The 23,401-nt window shown below is 32.6% G+C and overlaps 1 long non-coding RNA gene across 1 annotated transcript; it reads left to right on the top strand.

Moving 5' to 3' along the window:
* Window positions 1-8,618: 8,618 nt before the first annotated feature.
* On the top strand, window positions 8,619-20,197 carry LOC149131652 (uncharacterized). The gene is made up of 4 exons (XR_016237631.1): window positions 8,619-8,769; window positions 9,672-9,778; window positions 11,416-11,524; window positions 19,547-20,197. It is a non-coding gene; the product is annotated as an uncharacterized LOC149131652 (long non-coding RNA).
* The last annotated feature ends 3,204 nt before the right edge of the window (window positions 20,198-23,401 follow it).

The raw sequence follows: 23,401 nt of genomic DNA, 5'->3' as shown, positions 1-23,401 counted from the left end.
CCTGGAACAGCTTGTACAAAAAAACAAAGCATCACTAACATAAATAGTAGCAGTAATAAAAATAATAGTTTAAGCCATAAGGGTCCAAGAAGATTGTATAAGGTTGATTGTGTGTCTGTCCAGCTATGTCTCCATCTTGTGTATTCACAGGTTTGTCTCCCTTCTTTCTTACCATTTTCCCATTAGTTGTGCATTGTTTTACTGCTAATGTTAAAAATTTGTGCTCCTTATACAATGGCAAAAGTAGACTACACCATAGTGTTTGCCCAGCAATACACACAACTACATGACACTATAGTAATTTATAAACAGTCAATTATCCTTCCTGTTTGAGGAAAAAATAACTTTAAAGGATCACTCAGCTATGGCGATATAATGTATAAAACCACAAACCAGTTTTAAATTTACATATATCTTCTAATATTCTTTTATTTTCTGCCTTGTTTTCTCCTTTTCTCCTGACACATTCTTTTGCTCTACAACAAAGTAAACTGGGCCAGTGAGCTGATTTTGTATTTTGGTTTTAACCATTTCACTTCACTTACATTGCAAATTACTGCTTGGCAAAGCATGAAGGTCTCATGAACAAAACCCTTTTTCTCCCCACTCCTCCTATAAAACTGAAATCCCTGTTTCTATGTAAGTAATTAAAGTAATGGTGATGTGATCAGCTGACAGGTAGTGACAACTGCAGTAGAAGTAGTATTAATTGCCAGAGGCAGGTTGTGATAAGATGATAAGAGTGTATGTGTGTGATATGGTGTGGATGATTTGTTTTGTGTATAAGTTTTCATTCATAAGCCTCTTTCTAGATAAGTCAGAGATGATATATTTGTCAAATGCTTCCAAATTCTCTCTCTCTCTCTCTCTCTCTCTCTCTCTCTCTCTCTCTCTCTCTTTCTCTCTCTTTCTCTCTCTCTCTCTCTCTCTCTCTCTCTCATGCACACACATGGTGATAATAAAAACAAGCCATTCTGTGCTGGCATGACAAACACTTGTCAAATTTTTCTGTATATCTGCCTCCTTTTCTGTCATCCATTCCTTCAACTTTTCATTGCTTCTGGTTTCCTCTCACTACCTCTCTTACTTAGAACGGGGAGAAAAAATTGACTCTGAGGAATAATAACAAACTAACAGGCAGCATTCTTTAAATTTTTGCTGTTTGTTATTTATACATATATACAACTCACATATGCATACCCATTCAATACACATATAGATATAAGCAAGTGTGGCTATGTAGTAAGAAGTTAACTTCTCATGGTTCCAGGTTCAGTTCTTATGTTTGGCACCATGGTCTTCTGCTATGGCCTGGAAACCAATTAAAACTTTGTGGGTGGATTTGGTAGATGGGCATGAAAGAAGCTTGTTGTGTATATGTATATATATATATATATATCACAGGCAATTAAAATAATCAATCTTTCAAATAAAGACCTTATGCCTAACGAAATAAGCATACTAACCAAAGGACTTAAATTTACTCCAACCCCACAACATCCAAATTACTATGAAATGAAAGACGATATTTTGGAATTTTGTAGAAAATTGAGACTTGCCGAGGAATTTCATGGCAAACACATGGATGACGAATCTATAGCTAGAAACAACAGCGACTACGCCCCCACCAAGGGGGAAAAAAGCCTTAGACCGCTTTTGTGACCACATAACCAATTTCCCTTTTCAACTCGCAAACAGGCAAAAATACAGACCAAACTTCAACAAAAGAGAATGGAACGACCTCATCAAACTAAGAGAAGGTAAAACCATAACGATCAAGGAGGCAGGTAAGGGCAACACGGTAGTTCTAATGAACACAAATGATTATAAAAATTAAGTACTATCCCTATTAGGAGATGAGACATACTACGAAAGAGCCCAACATTATAATCAACCAAAAATAATGAATAACCTCAACTCATACCGAGAAGGACTCACAGACAAGGAGTACGACTACATCACCAACTTCAAGTGCAAATCAAGTTTATTCTACGGTATCCCTAAAGTCCACAAAAGCAAAGTAATTAGTGAAGCATGTAAAAAAGCTACTGACGTAATCATCAAAATCCCCTCACCGAAAGATCTAAAACTTAGACCGATAATAGCAGGCCCTGCATGCGAAACTCACCGCCTCAGCAACTTCTTAGACACACTTCTAAAACCTTTCCTTAAGCACATCAAAAGCTACATAAGAGACGATATAGACATGCTTAACCACCTCCCAAAAACAGTCAATGAGAAAATCCTACTAGTATCCTTCGACGTAGTTAACCTTTATTCAAACATACCCCACACCTTAGGAATAGAAGCGATCACTTTCTGGCTAAACAACTACTCCTTTGAACTTCCAACTTGCATAAATAAAGAGCTTGTAATAGAAGGGCTAAGATTTATCTTACAAAACAATTACTTTATATTTAATAATAATTACTATAGACAAAGATCGGGAACAGCCATGGGTACGCATACTGCACCTTCTTTTGCTAACCTAGTAATGGGCTACATCGAAATAATTCTTTACCAGAAAACACTCGAAAATATGGAAACACTTTCTCCAACTATATCCAGAACAACTGGAAAAGATATCTTGACGACTGCTTCATCCTCTGGGATGAAAGCATAGAAAAACTTGAGGAATTTAAAATAATACTAAATGGAATTAATGAAAACATCAAATTCACGATGGAACATAACCAGGAAAAACTACCATTTTTAGATATCCTCATTAAGAAAGTCAGTAACAAAATAGAGACGGATATCTATTATAAACCGACAGACTCAAAGCAGTACCTACCATTTGACTCATGCTACCCTAGACACACAAGAATGAACATCCCTTTCTGTTTAGCCAAAAGGATTTGCACCATAGTACCAGACACAAACACCCGATACACACGTCTCCAAGAACTCAGAGCTACACTCAAAAATAGGAATTATCCACAACCCCTAATAAACAATCCAATCCAACGAGCACTTAAATTAAATATGGAAGTCTTGAGACAACCAAAACCAAAATGGGATGAAAAATTTAAAACCCTACCCTACATCTCTACACACAACCCACTTAACAACGAGGCCTTCAACACCATACTCCAAAACACAGCCCTACTCAAGGGAGACCCAAAGATGAACCAAATTCTCCAAACGTACACCATCTTAAAAAGAAAACGACAACCAAAATCCTTAAAGAAGATTTTAACACAGGCTAAACCAACAGTCAAAAAGTGTGGAAGGCCAAACTGCGGGATTTGTACCATCTTAGTAGAAGGTTCGGAATACACATTAGAACAAGGCCATCATTTCACCATCAGAAAAAAACTTCACCTGTGCATCAGAAAACCTAATTTATGTGATAACATGCGCAGGATGCAATAGGCCATATATAGGCCATACAAAAAACAGCCTACGAAAAAGGATGGCATTACATAAATCCCAAATTAGGAATCCTGAATACAGGAAAATACCTGTCAGCGACCACATAGACAGATGTACACCGAATAAAAATCCAAAGTTTACGACCTTCCCACTTTACCAATTCAATAACAACACAACTTTCACCCAACGTCAAAACAAAGAGCTTCATTTTATTAGAAAATTCGGGCCAAGTTTATATATATATAAGAAGCTTAAAAACGCCACTATATGATAAATTTTAATTTATAATTTTATATATATATATATATATATATATATATATATATATATATATATATATATATATATATATGTAGTGAAACTACCTCCCGCCATTAGATACAAACTACTATCGCCATTACATACAATCTTCTCATTTAAATATAAATAAATGCGAGCGTAGTAGAGAACCCATTCCTTGTCATCACGTGACTGATTATTATTCGAATCGGCAACTTCTTCGAACCGTTCCCGCCAGAACGCAAACTGACCAATCACAGCCCCTAATAAGGTCACGTGATAGAGTATTAAACTGAAGCCATCGGGAGCCAATAGTTTGTTATAAATAGCTTTAACTCATACCCAACAAATTTGTCTCGGTCCAGTTTCTCTTTGAGAACTGTTCCGTGTACCACACGACAGCAGCAGCAGTTCCAGCGACCACTTCAACAGCTTCGTCCAGCCACGATGACCACCGCCGTCGCCACATCAGCAACAAGAGTCTACGACTACTATCCAGCATCATCGTCATGACCAACACGATTACTACCAAGCAGCCTCTACACCACCACCGTCAACACGACTTTCTATGTACACCAAACTAAACCACCGCGGCACACATCTCTCTCTTCGATTCTGTTAGGTGACTTAGCTTCACCACGATAATAAACAGACAAGAGATCTCAGCCTGCGATAAACGTCTGTCCTCAAGGCCCTGGCATCGAAGCCAAAACACAACTAGTGATAAGCTCTGCCAAACGACGAACATCTGTATAACAAGAATCACGGCCCGGCATCGATGCCACGACATCACAACTAGTGATCAGCTCTGCCACACTCATCCCCCTCACTTTCACATACAGAACTTTTCCTATAGTGTACTATAGTGAACTGGTATAATTGCTCACGTGTTATTGACTCTTTCTCTGCTGTAATATTTCACATACACATACATGTATCACTCACATACACACTTTTCTTTGTATGACGGCCTGTCTTTGATTATGTTATTATATGTCGCATTCACACCCTCACACAGACATACATCTTTAACGCCATAATAAATACTTCTGTTATTCATCTTATACGGTTGTGGTCTTTCATTACTGGTCACATATGTTATCGTCGCATAACATATCATGTATATCATCATTTGATATATATTATTTTGTGTTCGACCGTGTGACACGTTTAAATAAAAGGAGTCCTCTGTTTCTTCCATTCGTCACCATTTCTCCTTTTTGAGTTCGCACGGTCGTCCCTTACATATATATATAAATAAGGATAAGATCGATATTTAAAATATTGATCTTATCAAGTGGTCAGCATGGGAATAAAAACCATCAAAGGTAATAATTATTTAAAATTATAATACAGGGTATCTAAGAGATACCACCACGCTGAAAAATAGCAGTCAAATCCTGACTCTAAAACCACAATAAATGTCCACATAGCACGAGTAGCGAAGACGAAAACCAAATAAACCAGTAAAAATAACAAGACAATTCCAGATCCTGGATTTCTGGCTTTGCATAAATAATAATGCTTTGCCTTCATCGGTGGAATATACTCAAGTACATAAATACAAATACATGTATATAAACAGTATACTTACATATACGGACGTATACACACATATATATGCACGTATGCACACGACTAGCTTAAATAGCTAAATTGCTACTCGTGCTATGTGGACATTTATTGTGGTTTTAGAGTCAGGATTTGACTGCTATTTTTCAGCGTGGTGGTATCTCTTAGATACCCTGTATTATAATTTTAATTTTAAATAATTTATATATATATATATATATATATATATATATATATGTAACGATGATGTTTTATTTTGTGTAGCGATGTGGGTTGCCACTGTAACGGTTATATGATGAACGATGAACAGTGATCGAAGTTGTAAAGAAATATTTATTTACCGTTACTTTAATAAATGCCATACCAGGACAGGTAGGTTAGTGTAATAGTATAACACAGTTCGTAAAGCATACAAGGTAAAGAAAGTTAATTTCGGCCTGTATATGTGTGTACACGGTCTTGTAGTAGTAAGCAGACAGTTGTAGGGTGTGCGACGTTGTCTCACAGCTGCTGGCAGTAAACTTCATTTTTCACTCTAGCCAAGTTTCTAGCTGGTCAGCCAGACTTCGTTCTCATTGAGTCGTCACCATGTGACTGGACTGGTTGAGTTGTCACCGACTGGTGACTAAACTAGTGGAGTCGTCACCGACTGGTGACTAAACTAAATTTTTCTTGGGGTTTCCTTGCTTTTATAACAATCCAGAAAGACAGATATATTATTGAGAACAATAGATTTAGTTCGTGGTCTTGTTATCTCTATTCTAGATTTTGGTGATGTAGAAGAGGTTAGGAAGGGTCAAGTGGTGAAGACATTGTTTCGGCCGAGCTAAAGGCATCTGGAAAATATTAAACTGCTGTCAGAGAAAAACCATTGTTCCACTGTGGGAAAAGTTCTGTTGCAGTGTTAATTTAAATTTGGCTATAGTGGATCGAATCCACTTCATGCATGCAAGATCCACTACATCTATATATATGTTGTAGATATATATATATATATATATATATATATATATATATATATATATATATATATATATATATATATATATGTTTTACAAGATTTTTGATGTGAAATCGTGTGTTGAAACAAATGTATTTGGTGTTAATTTGCTTCAGCTTTATATTACATTAATCCTATTAGGATCCTAATAGGATTAATGTAATGTAATATAAAGTTGAAGCAAATTAACACCAAATATACAGTGCGTGTGTTTTTATTGGCTAAACTGGCAATATGACCATCCCCAAGTACAACAACATATATATAACTTATGTTGAAAGTCAACAAACAAAGTTTGCTTTAGAAGCATTGAGATGTATTGAAAGATACAGGGATCTTTCTGATTTGGCGGGTGCCACTTGTTTTCTGAACGAAACACTTTCAAACTTGGGACACTGGTAGAATGCGTCATATAAAACATCTTTTACTCTTAGAGTTATTGAGAAAATTTTATCTTTTTAAAGTTATTTTGTGTCAAAATTGTCGTATTTTGGTAATTTCAACCAATCACTTACATCTATTGAGGTGAAAACAATTACTGCTATGGAATGTAAACAAGACGTTCTAGCGGTGTAATGGGATCGTTTCCCTTGAATAAAGTGCGTTTGTACTGGTTTTAGCTAACCCTAGCCCTAACTCTAACTCTAAAACCCTAACCCTAACCCTCGCCGATAGTTGTTGTTGACAAACAATGGCACTAATTTTATTCAAGGGAAAAGATCCCATTACACCGCTAGAACGTCTTGTTTACATTCCATAGCAATAATTGTTTTCACCTCGATAGACGTCAGTGATTGGTTGAAATTACCGAAATACAACTTTTAACATGAAATAAGTTCAAATATAAATTTTTTTTTATATATCCTAAATTTGCAGAAGAATTTGTCATTCTGGCAGTTTAGCTTACTGGTAAATCACTTGATGTGTAATCACAGGGATATGAATTCGAGTCTCATGGCTGGCCGCCGACAGATTTTTCTGCAAAATATGGATAGTTTATCCTGTTCATGCTATATTATTAGCATTATCCTGCATTTGAGAGTAAAATTATTTCCTTATCTGTATCATATATATACATACATACAGACATACATACACACACACACACATATATATATATGTGTGTGTGTGTGTGTGTGTGTTGCAAGATTCCTGATATGAAATCGTGTGCTGAAACAGATATTGTTGTATTTCGGGATGGTCATTTTTTTTTTTTTTACCAAACACACACACTGTATATTTGTGAAGAACAAATATATATATATATGTATATATATGTATAAATATATATATATATATATATATATATATATATATATATATATTTTTATATATATATATATATATATATATATATATATATATATATATATATATAGGTCAAATTTACAAAAAAACAAAAGACAAAAACAGGTAAAGGAATAACAAGCAGGTGCATTAGTTTGACACTTGGTAAGAACGGAAAAGTCTTTGACATTTCGACAGAATGGACTGAGAGGGAAAAAAATGCAGAGAGAACGAAAAAACAATATATATATATATATACATATGTAATATATTTATCCGGATGAAAATTTACTTCCTCCTCTATGGGAATAATTCCCTAGGTTTCCAATGTCTTTTTTATCATACATTATTTATGAATTTGTTACCATATCTGTATGAATATGTGTAAGCAAATGATCATTATAAGAATTAATTCATTAAACAGAGTTCAATAGATGTCATCAAATAAAATGAAATGAAGCGGATTTTGTTGTTAATGATGGATTGTTTATTCAATTATCCCAGACAGCTGTTTCTGTTAAAAAGACCATGATATCATCAAAGAAATAATGCATATTATTATCATATAATGTCTTTTTGTACTCATCAGTGGATTATAATTGAAACAATAAGACATTTAAAATTATTACCTTGAGTTTTTTCTTTGTTATCATTATGTTAATTTTTACTTCATTACACTCGCAAAAGTGTAACTTATATAAATATAAGACTTATAAGTGTAACTTATATAAATATATATATATATATATATATATATATATATATATATATATTTCTCACAATATATATATATTTCCCATAATTTCCCAAAATATATTTTTTCACACATCTAGAGAAACAAATTCCATTTCAAACAGATCCATAATCCTTTTGATGAAGGAAATTGTATGTAATTGTCACAGATAGCTACTAGAACCCTATTTTAGGAATCAGAAAGTGTTTATTTTGTGGGTCAATGTATCATAGCTAATTGGATTATTTCTTTAATTTCTTGGTCAGCCCTGATTGAGCAAACCTATGATGAAAGGTATTCTAGTTGTGTCTATCTAATATTTTATTCGTCATCATTGTTTTAATGTCCATTTTTCAATGCTTGCAGGAATCAGATGGAATTTGTTGATGGCAACCATCACCTGTTTCCAAGTAAGGTAATAATTCCTCATGTTTACATGGAAGATTGGAAATGCAGGACACCACTTGCACGATGATAATGACATTCATTTACAACTATCACCTGGAGTGAAGGCAAGGAGACTGTAAGTGAGAGAGAGAGGGACTTCTTTTAGTTTCTATCTACCAAATTCATTTACAAGGCTTTAGCTAACCTGAGGTTATAGTAGAAGACGCTTGCTTGAGGTGCCATACTGCAGAACTTAATCTGAGGCCATGTGGTGTCAACCACACCTACACCTAGGAATATATTATTCAATGTCTTTCCCCTGATTTTAAGACAGTAAGGGTGTGATTTGAGGGAAGATTTGTCTCTCTTTAACAGCATGAGCAACTACTGTTCAAACAGTTATCATATTAGTGAGTGCTGTACAGTACAGATTTCTTGTCACAGTTGATACCATTCCACTTCATTAATTTTTCATACAGCTTTGAATGTTACAAGATACTACATTAATTTTCTTGTATAAGTCTAGGATGTTATGCATTGACAATATGTTTTTTTTATAAGAATTGAAAATGTGTCCCCAGCTTTATTTGACATTGAATACTTTCCTGAAGAAACTATTTGTTACTGATACTTTTTGTCATTTTGTTGTCAAGTTGGTCTAAGTACAACCTGTAATACTTTAAGTATTAACTTGGCTCTAATACTGTTTCCTCTGTCTGTTTGTCTGCCTGTGTGTCTCTCACTTACTCATACACATACACACTAACACACAAAAGAACAATTTACTCAAAAAAGGAAAAACACAATAGTATAAAAATAAATGTTCCTTGACACACTGATCTATCTCATTCTTACTACCATAGGTGCCATTGCTAAGACACTTAACTCTTACTGGCTCAGCCCATCTAGCTTAAGTAAGTGTCAGAAACAGCAGTCCTGTAAAATTATTTTAAGTATTTTGCTTACTTTCAGTGTTTGGTTTAGATTTTTCTTTGAGCTCAGGCTATAGTTACAACATGGGCTCTACTTTCTTTTCAGTTACTCACCATTGTAGAGTGGATACAAAATAAATTGACTGACCAACATCATAGACTAGACTGATATAAATGTACCAATGCAAATAGTGGTGATGTTTGGTAACAGTGGTAAGTATAAGTTAGATTTAAGCTACTGGACTGTCTGCTCATGATGAGTCAATTCAAATCCATTGCAAGCATTTTGTTGTGTTGTTTCTAGACAAAATACTTTATCCTGCATTGCCTCACTTCATTTAACTGTCAGGAAAACAATAGTTGATCATCTGAGAATTGCAGTTCTGATATACTGGCATTGTATTAATAAGGTAATACATCTTCCACTTTACACCATGAAACTGGTGCTGAATAATGTGTGACATCATTTGAATGTATTTTTATTGGGAAAAGCAATAATGGTGCAACTTCTCAATCCATCATTATTTTTAAATGTTTATAACCATGCAACAAATGTAGTATTTTTCATGTTTATCAGGATGCAGTCCTGTATCATTTTAATTATAATGAAACACTTCATGCTAGAGTAGATTTTGTAGTAAAATAAATGAATATTTAATATTTTTCCATGGTTAATCCTTGATTATTAGAAAGTATAATTTTAATTTTGAATTTCACTTGTGCACTGATTAAAGATGCAATGAACTGATAGAATTGTCATTATTTTTCATCCTTCCAAAGTCAATAGACTAAGTATCAGTTAAGTGCTGGGATTCAAATAATTGACTGTTCTTGACAGACCAAAGCCTAGGAAAGGAGACCCTCTTTCCCTCCCAAAGCTTTACACCCTGATGGGGGTAAGGTCAGCACCACCACTACAATAAAGAAGCCTCTACATGGTTGTTCAACCTGCTAGACAAAGCAGCCCTTTTAAAACCATCTTGTAAAGGAAGGACATAATTTGGATAATAGTCCTAGTAGTATTCTCTGAAAATAAGATGTGATGATCATGGCTGAACAGTTTAATCATTGGTCTATTCAATGACAGCTGACCTTTAGAACAACTTAAGGAACGTCATGTTGGTTTGTTGAATTTAGTTTCAAAGCATTGTGCCGCTCATTTTCCTTTTGATTCCAATAACATTGATGTTATGATTAGAGAAATTGTTTCATACAATATCAGTATAATGTTTGTTGATAATTTCCTTTAAAGGAAAGATGGTTACTGTGTGATAACATTATGTTATACAAGTTCTCATTTATTTTTTCTTCTCAATTTCATCATTTTTACTTCTTATGCAAAGATAGAGATTTTGATTCAAGTGATTTTTTTTTAATATAGGAAATTCTTTTTGTTGTTTGAATTTTCATTTTGACAGACTGTGTTTTCACTAAACCAAATCATGAGAAGAGAAAAATTTGTAATTATAATTTAAATTTTAATCAAAACTTAATAGCAAAACAAAAGCCTATAATTTTTTTTATTGATTTAAATTTCAGTTCTTTTAAAATAGTTTTTCAAATTTTGACTTGCATTTTATTCTTCTGTCTCTCTTATGATAATATCTGTTCTTAACAATTTGAAATTTTATAGTGAGAAAGAAAAAGAAAACTTCAAATTAGCCTTCCTTGTTCATATGGGATATTTGAACAGGTTACCTTTGATGAGATAATGTGGCTCATTATTATTTCTATTCACTTCTTGTAGTAAGTTACTTGGTAGAAAGAGTGATGTGTTGGACAGGATCCCTTCACAATAATTTGAATCTCTTTTTAAAGTTTCATGTTAAATCATGTCTTTCCATTTTCAGATGAAAAAGAAAGAAAGTGAACACCAGTAATATATTGGAATTCATTTGCTTCATTGTTTTTCTTGTTGCAAAACTGGCTTAGCAACAAAGAAACATCAATATTTCTTGAGTAAGTTGTTTGATTAGATATTTATTCAATATTTCTTGAGTAAGTTGATTGGATTAGATATTTACATTGTGTTTCTATATCCTGTGTTCACACCCTGTCAGGCTTGACTGAAAGAGAGTGAACATATTCACTATTAAGTTGCTGGTATTAATCTAGTCAATTATAGCTCTCTCCCTTTAATAAAATGAGTCATTCAACAAGGTAAATTAGCTGTTAATTTCTAAAAATGTTATTCACTATTTGCAAGCAGGTTAATTTCCTTTTGAAATACTTATAATGTATTTGGATTATATTGTAATCTAGTAAGGACCTAAATGTATTTTATTAGCTTTTACCAGGTGACAAACTAATTTTAAGGTTAGGCTAGTTAATTAGAGTGTAATCAGGAGCTGATCTTAGTAGAACTGTTGTGTTGTGACCACAGGACAAGGCAGATAACTCTACATGTCCCAATCTACTTGGTTGAAAGGAAACAAATGGTTGTGTGGCTGGCAGTAGCAAGGTCTATCCAGTAGTTAAAACGCCTTTTGAAAGTATCACCCACCAAAAAGTATCTGAAGACTATATAAACATGTTTATATATATATATATATATATATATATATATATATATATATATATATATATATATATATATAGGAAAATGAAAAAAAGCCAGAATACTGAACTGGAAGCATATTTTAATAAAGATTTTTTCTAACCGGTTTTCATTGCGAAGAAGCAAATTATCAAGAAGAAGGGGAATGAAAATGTTTTTTTACAAAGAAGTACAAAATGAAGAAAATAATATATAAAGCAATAATATATAAAAAAAATAAATATACCCATACATTATATTGTCTTTGAGCTTTTGTAGTTCAATAGTAGTTCATGTATAAATTGGTAGGAAAAATAAGGATGCACGAGAGTTGAGAGTTTTGTTAGGTTTAAAAAAAGGGTTAAAAGTTTGTGTTAAGCAGGAAATGTGGTGTCAAAACAGGAAGTGTGTGTAAGGGGAGACAAATGTTTTTAGTTGGAGTTATGAACTCTTTTTTTCTTTCAACAGGAAGTTTGTGTCTGTTCATAGAGAAATAAGGTCACTGAGGGGTGTGTGTGTTGAGAAATGGTTGGAATTTCTCTATGAAAAGGTTCTCCTTGTTGATTCTTTCTTGTGTGGAGATTCTGTCTTTACATTGATAGAAAGGGAATATAATGAATTTAGGGTTTTTGTTTCTGGCGCAAGAGTCTATGTGGCCACTGAGTGGAATTTGGTGGTATTGAGGGAGGTTTATTTGTTCCTTATGGACAGCTACTCTTCTACGTAATGGGAGGCTCGTCTGTCCGATATAGAAGTTTTGGCAACCTGCGCAAGTAAGGACATAAATGAGGTTACCCGAGGAACAAGAGAAATTGGTTTTAATTTTAAACTTTGTTCCTCGTTTGAAGGTAAATTCAGAGCCTTCAAGTAGGTAGGGGCAGGTGCCACAATTAGGGCGTGCACATTTTTTAACTGATGGGGGTGGAAGTGGTGTATGTAGTATGGAATTGGTTAATAATGTTTTCAAACACTTGTCTCCCCTTACACACACTTCCTGTTTTGACACCACATTTCCTGCTTAACACAAACTTTTAACCCTTTTTTAAACCTAACAAAACTCTCAACTCTCATGCATCCTTATTTTTCCTACCAATTTATACATGAACTACTATTGAACTACAAAAGCTCAAAGACAATATAATGTATGGGTATATTTATTTTTTTATATATTATTGCTTTATATATTATTTTCTTCATTTTGTACTTCTTTGTAAAAAAACATTTTCATTCTCCTTCTTCTTGATAATTTGCTTCTTCGCAATGAAAACTGGTTAGAAAAAATCTTTATTAAAATATGCTTCCAGTTCAGTATTCTGGCTTTTTTTCATTTTCCTATTATTTCTCCATGTGCGGTTAACACAACCCCACTATTTACTGACTTATATATATATATATATATATATATATATATATATATATATATATATATATATATATATATATATATATATATATATATATATATATATATATATATATATATATATATAGGTGAGGAAGTTGGTATGTGAAAGCACGTGGTTGGATGTATAAAAGATAATAAGAGTGAAAAAACTACAGAAGGCTTGTGTTACATGGTTAAAGTATATATTTAAATTATGTCAGAAAAATGTTATAAAATTTTTTTGGTATATAAACATTGTATTTGGAGAAATCTATTTATGGTGTATGGAGGGTAATGAGGAGGGTTGTTGTTGATTAAGTGGTTGAAATTGGTAGCGGTTTGTGCGTTATTCAGTTTTTGTTTATTATTTATAGTTCTTTTCTTTAGGAAAGGATTATCTGTGCTGAATTCTTGTTTAAAAGTTGATTCATATCTTTGGAAGAAATCATTGCTTTTTTCCCAGCGTAGGAGAGAGTTTCTTTCTTCCTTTTCACAGACTTCTTTCCAAAAATTTATGGTATTTTTGAGGGATTGTCCATCGGTTTGTTTGTTTATTTCCCTGTGCATCTCTTCGTCGATGTTTTTATATTTTTCTTCATTAGTGGAGGCCCTAAGTCTTAGTAGTTCAATCTCTGATTTTAGATGAAATAGTGCTAACTTTTCCCTGATGGTCCTCTGTCGATCAGGTTCATTTGGTATTGTTTTGATCTGGAATTTGCGTGGGAGAATAATTGGTGTTGAGTTCATCCATCCCTCGTAAATATCTGCTTTGTTGGAATTTTTTATCATATTCCAGTAAGCGAGTTTTCTATTATGGAGGCTTGTATTCCAAATATTCTCTATTTTTCTTTTTGTTAAATTGACTTGTGTAAGTATGGCGTCCTGATGTGTTTCATTTGGTGTGCGTTGGCTGTTATTCGGTTATATATATATATATATATATATATATATATATATATATAATCATAAATATACAGGGATTAGCATTGAGTTGCTTCTCCAACATACTGAAAATTTAGAAATAGCGGTCAAAGAACTACTGATTCTAAACTACAAATTTTATATATTTTATATATTTTATATATTTTATATTTTATATTGTATATATATATATATATATATATATATATATATATATATATATATATATATATATATATATATAAACATGTTTATATATATATATATATACCTACATTTTTTCCCCTTTGGTGCATATAATTTCATTGTAGGAAAGATATCAAGCTGTAAAATCAATTCTTTTAACAAAACTTACCTTACTCAAGCTAGTATGGGAAAATGGTGTTTGTGAAACAGTCACATTTAAGGAAAAGGCCAACCATTTCTCCACTTGAATTATACACACAAGTGTAGAAACAGTATCCAAGTGCAATAATGTCTGTTTCAATCTATAGGAAAATGTCCAAATTTTCAAAAATTGATTCATGCTGGTGGGGAAAAAAATGAATGTAAAACAATAAATTAAAATTGTTGATAACTTTATTATTACTGATTTGGTAATATATGAATGATATTAAGGTCAGAAGTTAGAATGATTTTGTCTTAAATAAGCATTCACTTCTGACTATTTCATGTCACCTCTTACTGCATCTCATTTCTGGCTATCCTGAGAAGCAGAAAAACAAAGATGAGATAAATAAGAGTCACTAACAAATGATAAACTACACACTAAGACATCATTTTGTATATTATCAGATCTATGAGAGGCATTGATAGTTGTAGAAAAAGGAGTAGAACACTAGATAGATTAAAGTTTTTAGTTTAGTAAGTAACTCAATGTGTTGGTGTAAAATTGTAACTGATATCTGGTGACTAATCTGTGAAAGTGTAATATGCAAAATACCTAGTTTTTGATGTTAAGCTGATGAAAGAGAAATCTCACCATTAAATGTTATGACAAACAAGTTTTCTACAAATGTTTATTTAGTTCTGGGTCAAGCACTGATCAAATGGACCTATGATCCCATCCTTTTCAAGAATAGTCAACTCCAGTTTACAATTTGCATTTAAAAAGAAGGCCAAATAAACAAAAAAAAATTGTAGAGTGATTTGGCTGCTATTTTTAGCAAGCTGAATGACAAGATGTTACAACAATCCAATGTATAAAAATATAGAGTCTAGTTCTTGTTTTTCCAAGAGCAGAATTTTATTGATGCTGATGGCTATCGTATTTAAGAAATTCTCATTTTATTTTTAATTTTTTTATTCAGTATCTCACATTTCTGATTTAAATACCATTGAAATTTAATTTGTTAAAAAATTAGGGAAAATGTTTTGATATTTTTAAAATGGATTTTTTTCTTCAAAAAATTTTCTAATGTGTTTTTGAAGTCAGACAAAGAAGTGGTAATTATTGTAACTTGGTAATTATTGGAACTTGGGACTTTGAATTAACAAAAAATAGCAGTACACAGAAGTAAATTCATTTTGAGCATTTAGTTTTGTTGCTCTAAATTCTGAGTTCAAATCTTACTGATTAACTTGGCTCTTCATTTTTTTCTCTGATGTTTATAAAATAAGTAATCTTTTTGCTGATGATCATGTCAATGCATGTAATGTTCATTTAGTTGAATTTTAGTTTCAAAGCTAATTATTTTCCTTCCAATTTCAGCATGTTTATGTTTATGATTAGGGAACTTTCAATATGATGTTTGTTGGCAGAATTTCATTCCATACAAATATGTTCAATAATTTATTTTTTCATTATGCTGGTCCAGTGTAAAATTCAAAGTTTATAAGTTGTTATGAAAGCAGAAAAAGAAAAAAAGTGGAAGAGTAGGGAAGGAAATATATTTCAAGTTATGCATATTTTGAAGACAGATCAGGAATCCTTTTTTTCATTTCTTACCTCTCTTTTTCTTCACATGAGTGCAAAAGCAGTAAAGAAGAGTTAAGAAGGTGAATGGGTAAATGCAGATTGGAAAAAGTGGGTGATAGATGCATTTTTGAATTGCTGAGACATAATTTTTAATTTTTTCATTATTTTCCCTTTCCCTCCTTACAATAACTTTATATTTCTTGATATATTGATTAGTTTTCTCTGTGAAATGGTTGTCTATCACTAGAAAAGTTACGAAATTTGTGTTTTTAAATCTTGTTATGGTTGGCTTTGGAAAAGAGGGGTCACAGTGAAGAGGAGGAAAAATCTCCAGCAAACAGTTGTCTTTGCTTAAATATTTAAAAGCATGCATACATACAAACATACACTCATACATACATACGTGTGTGTGTGATGTAGGGTATGTTCTCATCTCTAAGGTGATTTAAGAACATCGAGATATTCAAAACTGGTATCCTATGGACATACAACTTACAAACTAACTGGGGATATGTGAAATACAATACAAAAGAGTGAAGGATTTAATTTGGTTTCAAGTTTCTTAAACTACTGGAATGAGAAAATTTATCTAATTACACACACTGCAAAGATAATCTGGATCTCGACTGAAGAGAGAAAATTCCGAATGACATGTCCGTGTTTTCTTTGTATTGTCTATCTGTATGTTTTGTCCCTTTCTTGTATCACCTAACTGTCTGGATGGTTTGCGTTCTTGTCCCATTCTGTATTATTTATATATATATATATATATATATATATATATATATATATATATATATATATATATATACATACATACACACATGTGTGTATGTGAGTGTTTATATCTGTCTGTCATCTGTGGACAAATATATGTAAGTTTTAGATTGTACATTTTTATGGTAGACATAGGAAATTATGTTTTGCTCCTTGTCCAAAATTATTATCCTATATATTTTATGCTGTTGTTACTATTCTTAGTTATCTAACACATACATTCCCCAGAATATCATATATTCACACACACATGAAGTGATAGACATTTGAAGACATTCCTTTTCTGCTAACATCTTTGAATTACTGACTCTTTAGATTCTTTTGAGACTAGATTCTTTTTCCAATCTTCTTAGCATTCTTGCATATAAATTTTTTTTTTTAATTGAAAACCAAAACAAAACATTTTGGAAATACTAGCTTTTAGCCCAAATAAATAAATTAGTTTGATATATGCTAAAATGCTGCCTATGTTACATCTTGTAGCTACACCCACGCACCCCCCCCCCCCCACACACACCAGGTTGAGTCAAAACTTTTTTGTATTTCAAGCTTTAATTAATAGTTCAAACAAATTACATATGAAAAGTGTTCATTTATCAAAATATATCTCATCATATTCTGTTGCCATTGTTGTGCCAGAAGTTCAATTCCATGTTTATGTCAATAGGGTGGTTTTGAAGCAAAAAAATTCCTGCATCCATTTTCAACCTCATCCACATTCTTGAACCTCTGAATGTGCAGGAAATGAGCTATGACTCAGAAAAGGTGGTAATCTGATGGTACAATTTCAGAGTCTGAAGTATAGGCAGGGTGAGGAGGTAGCACTTCCAGCCTCTCAACTTCCTCAAGTTTGCACTTGGTTACATTGGCAGAATGTGCTGGGATATTGTCATGCTGTAGGAGTATACAATGCCAGGTAGTGGGCTTTCAAAGCATCATATACTTTCTGCTTTCACATGACCATCTGACCCTTGAAATTCCACCAAATGCACATGACCTTCTGTTCTAAAGCCCAGCTAGAACAAAGCTACTGATTTCTCATTAAGATTATGAAAATAGATCCATTTTTCATCCCCAGTTACAATTCAATACCAAAAATGGGAATCTTGAGGATTTGCCAGTAGTTGTTTGCAAATATTCACACATTGTTTAATCTGGTCATTGGTTAGTTCATGAAAAACTTCTCAGTAGCATCTGTTCACACGGTCAAGCTTATGGCAGTGTTGATTGATGGTGTTTTATGAAGGACCAAGTTCTGCTGACAATGTATGAGGGTTTGTGTGTGGCTGTTGTTCATCCAGTTCAAGCAAGGCCTCATCTTCTACAACAGAAGGTCTCCTTGACCTTGGTTTGTCTTTGAGGCTGGTGTCACTTTTCTTGAAATGTCTGAACCAGTTTTGTGCCATGCATTCACTGACATTGACAGGTCTTGGGCCTTCCACGTCATTAATTTCTGTTGTCACTGCCCTTGCATTCAGTCCATTTTTGCACATGTAGTGTAAAATGACTCTAATTGCAACTTTTCACCACACATTATCAAAGCTGTATAATAAAGAATAGACAATTAATGTTTATACATCATGTATGAAAATAATGAATAAATAATTCAGCAACAATTGGACAAGCTGTATCTAATTAACTTGGAATTAACTTGTATCAAATTAACTTGGAGATACAAGTTACCAGATATCATCAGTGAAAATCAGAAAAAACTTTTGGTACAACCTGGTATACATGTGTGTGTGTGTGTGTGTGTGTGCTGTTTTTTTTATTCGTTTCTTTATTCTGAATTTTGGCATTAGTATGGGTGTTCTTTTCCAGCTATTAATTGAAGTTGTTGATGTTATTACTACTGTCACTGCAATTACAATATTTCCATATATTCAGTACTGTCTGTTATCTCAACTCTTTCTTTAATTTCTTTATTGCTGATTTCCTACAATATACTCTTACCTGCTACAAAAGACTTAAAAATGGTATTTAAAGAGTTGTGATTTTAACTTTAGTCTCCATACCTATATCAATCAATCAATATGTGTGTGTGTGTGTGCGTGTGTACATAAACATTTGAGTAGTATGTTACTAAAAGTCCTTCAAACATTACGTTGAGCCAACACAGAAATACAGTTCTATATTTAAGAGATGAGGAATTGTGCACATTATTTACATTATTTACATTTGACAGATATTTGTCCTCATCTTGTTTATTGTTAACACAACATTTCGGCTGATAGACCCTCCAGCCTTCATCAGGTATCTTGGGGCCGAAACATTGTGTTAACAACAAACAAGATGACAAATATCTGTCAAATGTAAATAATGTACAACACAGAAATATTTACATTCTTTTAGTATTTCTGTCTGTCTGTCTGTCCATCTATACTCATATATTCATGTATGTATTCATATATACATGAATATATTTTATTCTTTTACTTGTTTCAGTCCTTTGACTGCAGCCATGCTGGAGCACCACCTTTAGTCAAACAAATCAACCCCAGGACTTATTCTTTGTAAGCCTAGTACTTATTCTATTGGTCGCTTTTGCTGAACTGCTAATGTTAGAGTGACATAAACGCACCAACACCGGTTGTCAAGTGATGGCATGGGGGGGGGGGGGCGACAAACACACACACACACACACACACACTCACACACACACACACACACACACACACATATATATATACATATATATGACGGGCTTCTTTCAGTTTCCTTCTACCAAATTCACTCACAAGGCTTTGGTCAGCCCGAGGCTATCGCAGAAGACACTTACCTAAGGTGTCACACAGTGGGACTGAACCCAGAACTATGTGGTTGGGAAGCAAGCTTTTTACCACACAGCCACACCTGCATCTATGTATATATAAATATTTTTGTTTACATATATATATATATATATATATATAATATAGATTTAATCAAAAGATTAAATGTGGTACTTAAAATGTTTGAGGCACCAGAATTTGGTAGGGTAAAAATCAAAAACAAAATCAAGAGATTTGGTGAATAAAATTTGAAGATAAGCAACAAAAATTCAATAGGTTATAGCAGTACGTACATTTCGTACAAGCTCCATTTATTCATGTAGTGAGAACACCACATAGAATGTACAATGAAAATGTACTCATCAGCTGCATAATGGAATTTCATTTTAGAAAGTCATTTTGAAGATGTTTGCAAAAAACAAGAGTAAGAGAAGAAAACATACCATCTTGACTATGCTGCTGTTCAACAGACTAGTGAATCAAACAAGAATTTAAATTCTAATTGGAGGGATAGTAGTGATTTCAAATTTAGAGGAAGATAGATTAAGTAGTGATGGACAGCAGGTTAGGGGTAAATCAAGCATGAGGGGAAAAAAAAGGAAATGGAAGGACAATACCCTAAGGAGTGGTAAGAATTTGGAAAAAATTTAAGGTAAGGGAATTAAGGTCAAGGTATTAAAGAAATATATCTATTCTACAGTATAATTAGAATAATACAATGAAACACTAAATTACTAAGTTTAAAACTATAGGGAACAATAATAATTAGAACAAGATAGTTAAAATAAGATATACATTAATGTGGAGTAGTATTATTTATGAGTAAAACCATAATATTAATGGTCAAAACCCGAACAGAAAGAAAGGGGGGAAGAAGGAAGAGGAAAAAAGGGAGAGGAATAAAGTTAGAAAAATAGGACTAAATTAAGAGAATTAAAGCTAAAATTTCGACCCTAACCATAGATATTATAAAATCTTCTCTCAACACGCAATCCGTATCTCATACTCTACCCTCCCCAATATAGGATCTATTATCAATAAGTTTAATAGAAAAAACATTGAACTAGCTAGGACCCTTGAAAATAAAAATTGTCTTATTATTGATAACAATACAAATAACTACCAAACTATTAATAACACCAACACAACCAATAATCATGCACATGTTAATGAACATATTAATACTTCAACTGTTAACATAGTTGATGAGATAAATCTTCTTAGCTCAAACAATATCAATTGCATATCTAATAATACGACCAGCAATATTGATGTAACTAATTTAGATACTTGTATCAATAATCAACATAGCAATATATATATAGCTAATAAGCCCCTTAATTGCAATTGTAGAATTAAAGCCCACTGTCCGGTATCTGGCCGTTGTTTAACCCATAATGTAGTCTATAAATGTACAGTAACTACTCCAACTAATAATTACATTTATGTTGGTTGCACAATCAACCTTAAACAACGATTATATAATCATTTTTGTTCATTTAGACTTAAATATAAAGCCAATAGCACATCATTATCTAATAAAATTTGGGAATTGAAGGAAAATGGTATCGATTTTAATCTTAAATGGGAAATCGCCAGGAGAGCACAACCTTATAGAAATAGTAGATATGGCTGTGGATTGTGCTCTATGGAAATTTACGAAATTTTTAAACTTAAGGATAATCCTAATCTAATTAACAATAGATCTGACCTTAGGGTTCTATGTGTGCATTGTTACTCCCGCACCTTTAAATATTTTGAAAAGTAAATCTTGCTAATTTTTAATTTAGTTTCTCTCATTTCCCTGACTAATAAATATTTTATTTTAGTTATAACTTTTAATATAAACTTAGAATACATTTTAACCTTTCCCAACCCACTGATAGTATTCCTACATTTCTCTAGGTAATTCTGAGTCCCTTCTACCTATTACTTTTTCGAAAACCTTAGCTTTAATTCTCTTAATTTAGTCCTGTTTTTCTAACTTTATTCCTTTCCCTTTTTTCCTCTTCCTTCTTCCCCCCTTTCTTTTTGTTCAGGTTTTGGCCATTAATATTATGGTTTTACTCATAAATAATACTACCCACATTAATGTATATCTTATTTTAACTAGATATGTTTATCTTGTTCTAATTATTATTGTTCCCTATAGTTTTAAACTTAGTAATTTAGTGTTTCATTGTATTATTCTATTTATACTGTAGAATAGATATATTTCTTTAATACCTTGACCTTAATTCCCTTACCTTAAATTTTTTCCAAATTCTTACCACTCCTTAGGGTATTGTCCTTCCATTTCCTTTTTTTTCCCCTCATGCTTGATTTACCCCTAACCTGCTGTCCATCACTACTTAATCTATCTTCCTCTAAATTTGAAATTACTACTATCCCTCCAATTAGAATTTAAATTCTTGTTTGATTCACTAGTCTGTTGAACAGCAGCATAGTCAAGATGGTATGTTTTCTTCTCTTACTCTTGTTTTTTGCAAACATCTTCAAAATGACTTTCTAAAATGAAATTCCATTATGCAGCTGAGGAGTACATTTTCATTGTACATTCTATGTGGTGTTCTCACTACATGAATAAATGGAGCTTGTACGAAATGTACGTACTGCTATAACCTATTGAATTTTTGTTGCTTATCTTCATATATATATATATATATATATATATATATATATATATATGAAGGACCAAGTTCTACTGACAATAATAGCAGGTGTGTATGCATGAATACACACACACACACACACACACACACACACACACACACACACACACACACACACACCTATAGTTCTTACCCCTTTAACTTTATATTAACCAGTTTACAACATCTGCCTGTAGCTTTTAGTATGAGTAACAAGTTCATTTCTCATCAACGTATGAATTCAAATGTGTGTTTTATATATTTTTCTTCTTAAAATATATTTTCAGTACTTATTGAATTATATTAAAAAACAAACAAAAATATACATGTAGTCTTGTTGTTGTTAATATTTTAATTTTTGATGCTGGTTGTTTGCTTTGTTATGCAAATTTTTGTGATTTTCTTGTTATTTATTTTTATCAGTTTTATTTTTATCAGTTATTATTGTTGTTATTTTTATGTTGCTTTTTTAAATGCCTAACAGCAGACATACACACATGTATACATACATGCATGCATACTAGGCCTAATCAAAAAGCATCAGGAATGTTGCTATGGTAACAGAGCTATAGTACACAGAGTGAAGCTGCTAGGCACAGATTGACCTTGAACTCATTCTCACTCACTTCTGCAGTACTTGAAAATAAAGTGTGTAGAGTGTGGTCATCTCAAAAAGATCATCAGTTTTTAGCTTTGCAGGATCTCTTTGATTGTGTCAAAGAATACAAAAACTTTTTTGAAAATGGTCACAACAGATGAAGGATCATGGGTTTATGGCAATGACTTTTTCCTGTTTCCAAAAATCAAATCCCACTTGCAAGGAACAAAATTTCAAGATGTTGAGGAAATCCAAAAGAATGTGATAAGGTAGCTGCTCA

The sequence above is a fragment of the Octopus bimaculoides genome, chromosome 20 (assembly GCF_046866305.1).
Source record: "Octopus bimaculoides isolate indiv1 chromosome 20, ASM4686630v1, whole genome shotgun sequence".
Lineage (NCBI taxonomy): Eukaryota > Metazoa > Mollusca > Cephalopoda > Octopoda > Octopodidae > Octopus > Octopus bimaculoides.
The sequence above is the reverse complement of the archived record's forward strand: the minus strand, read 5'-3'. Positions and strand labels throughout refer to the sequence as shown.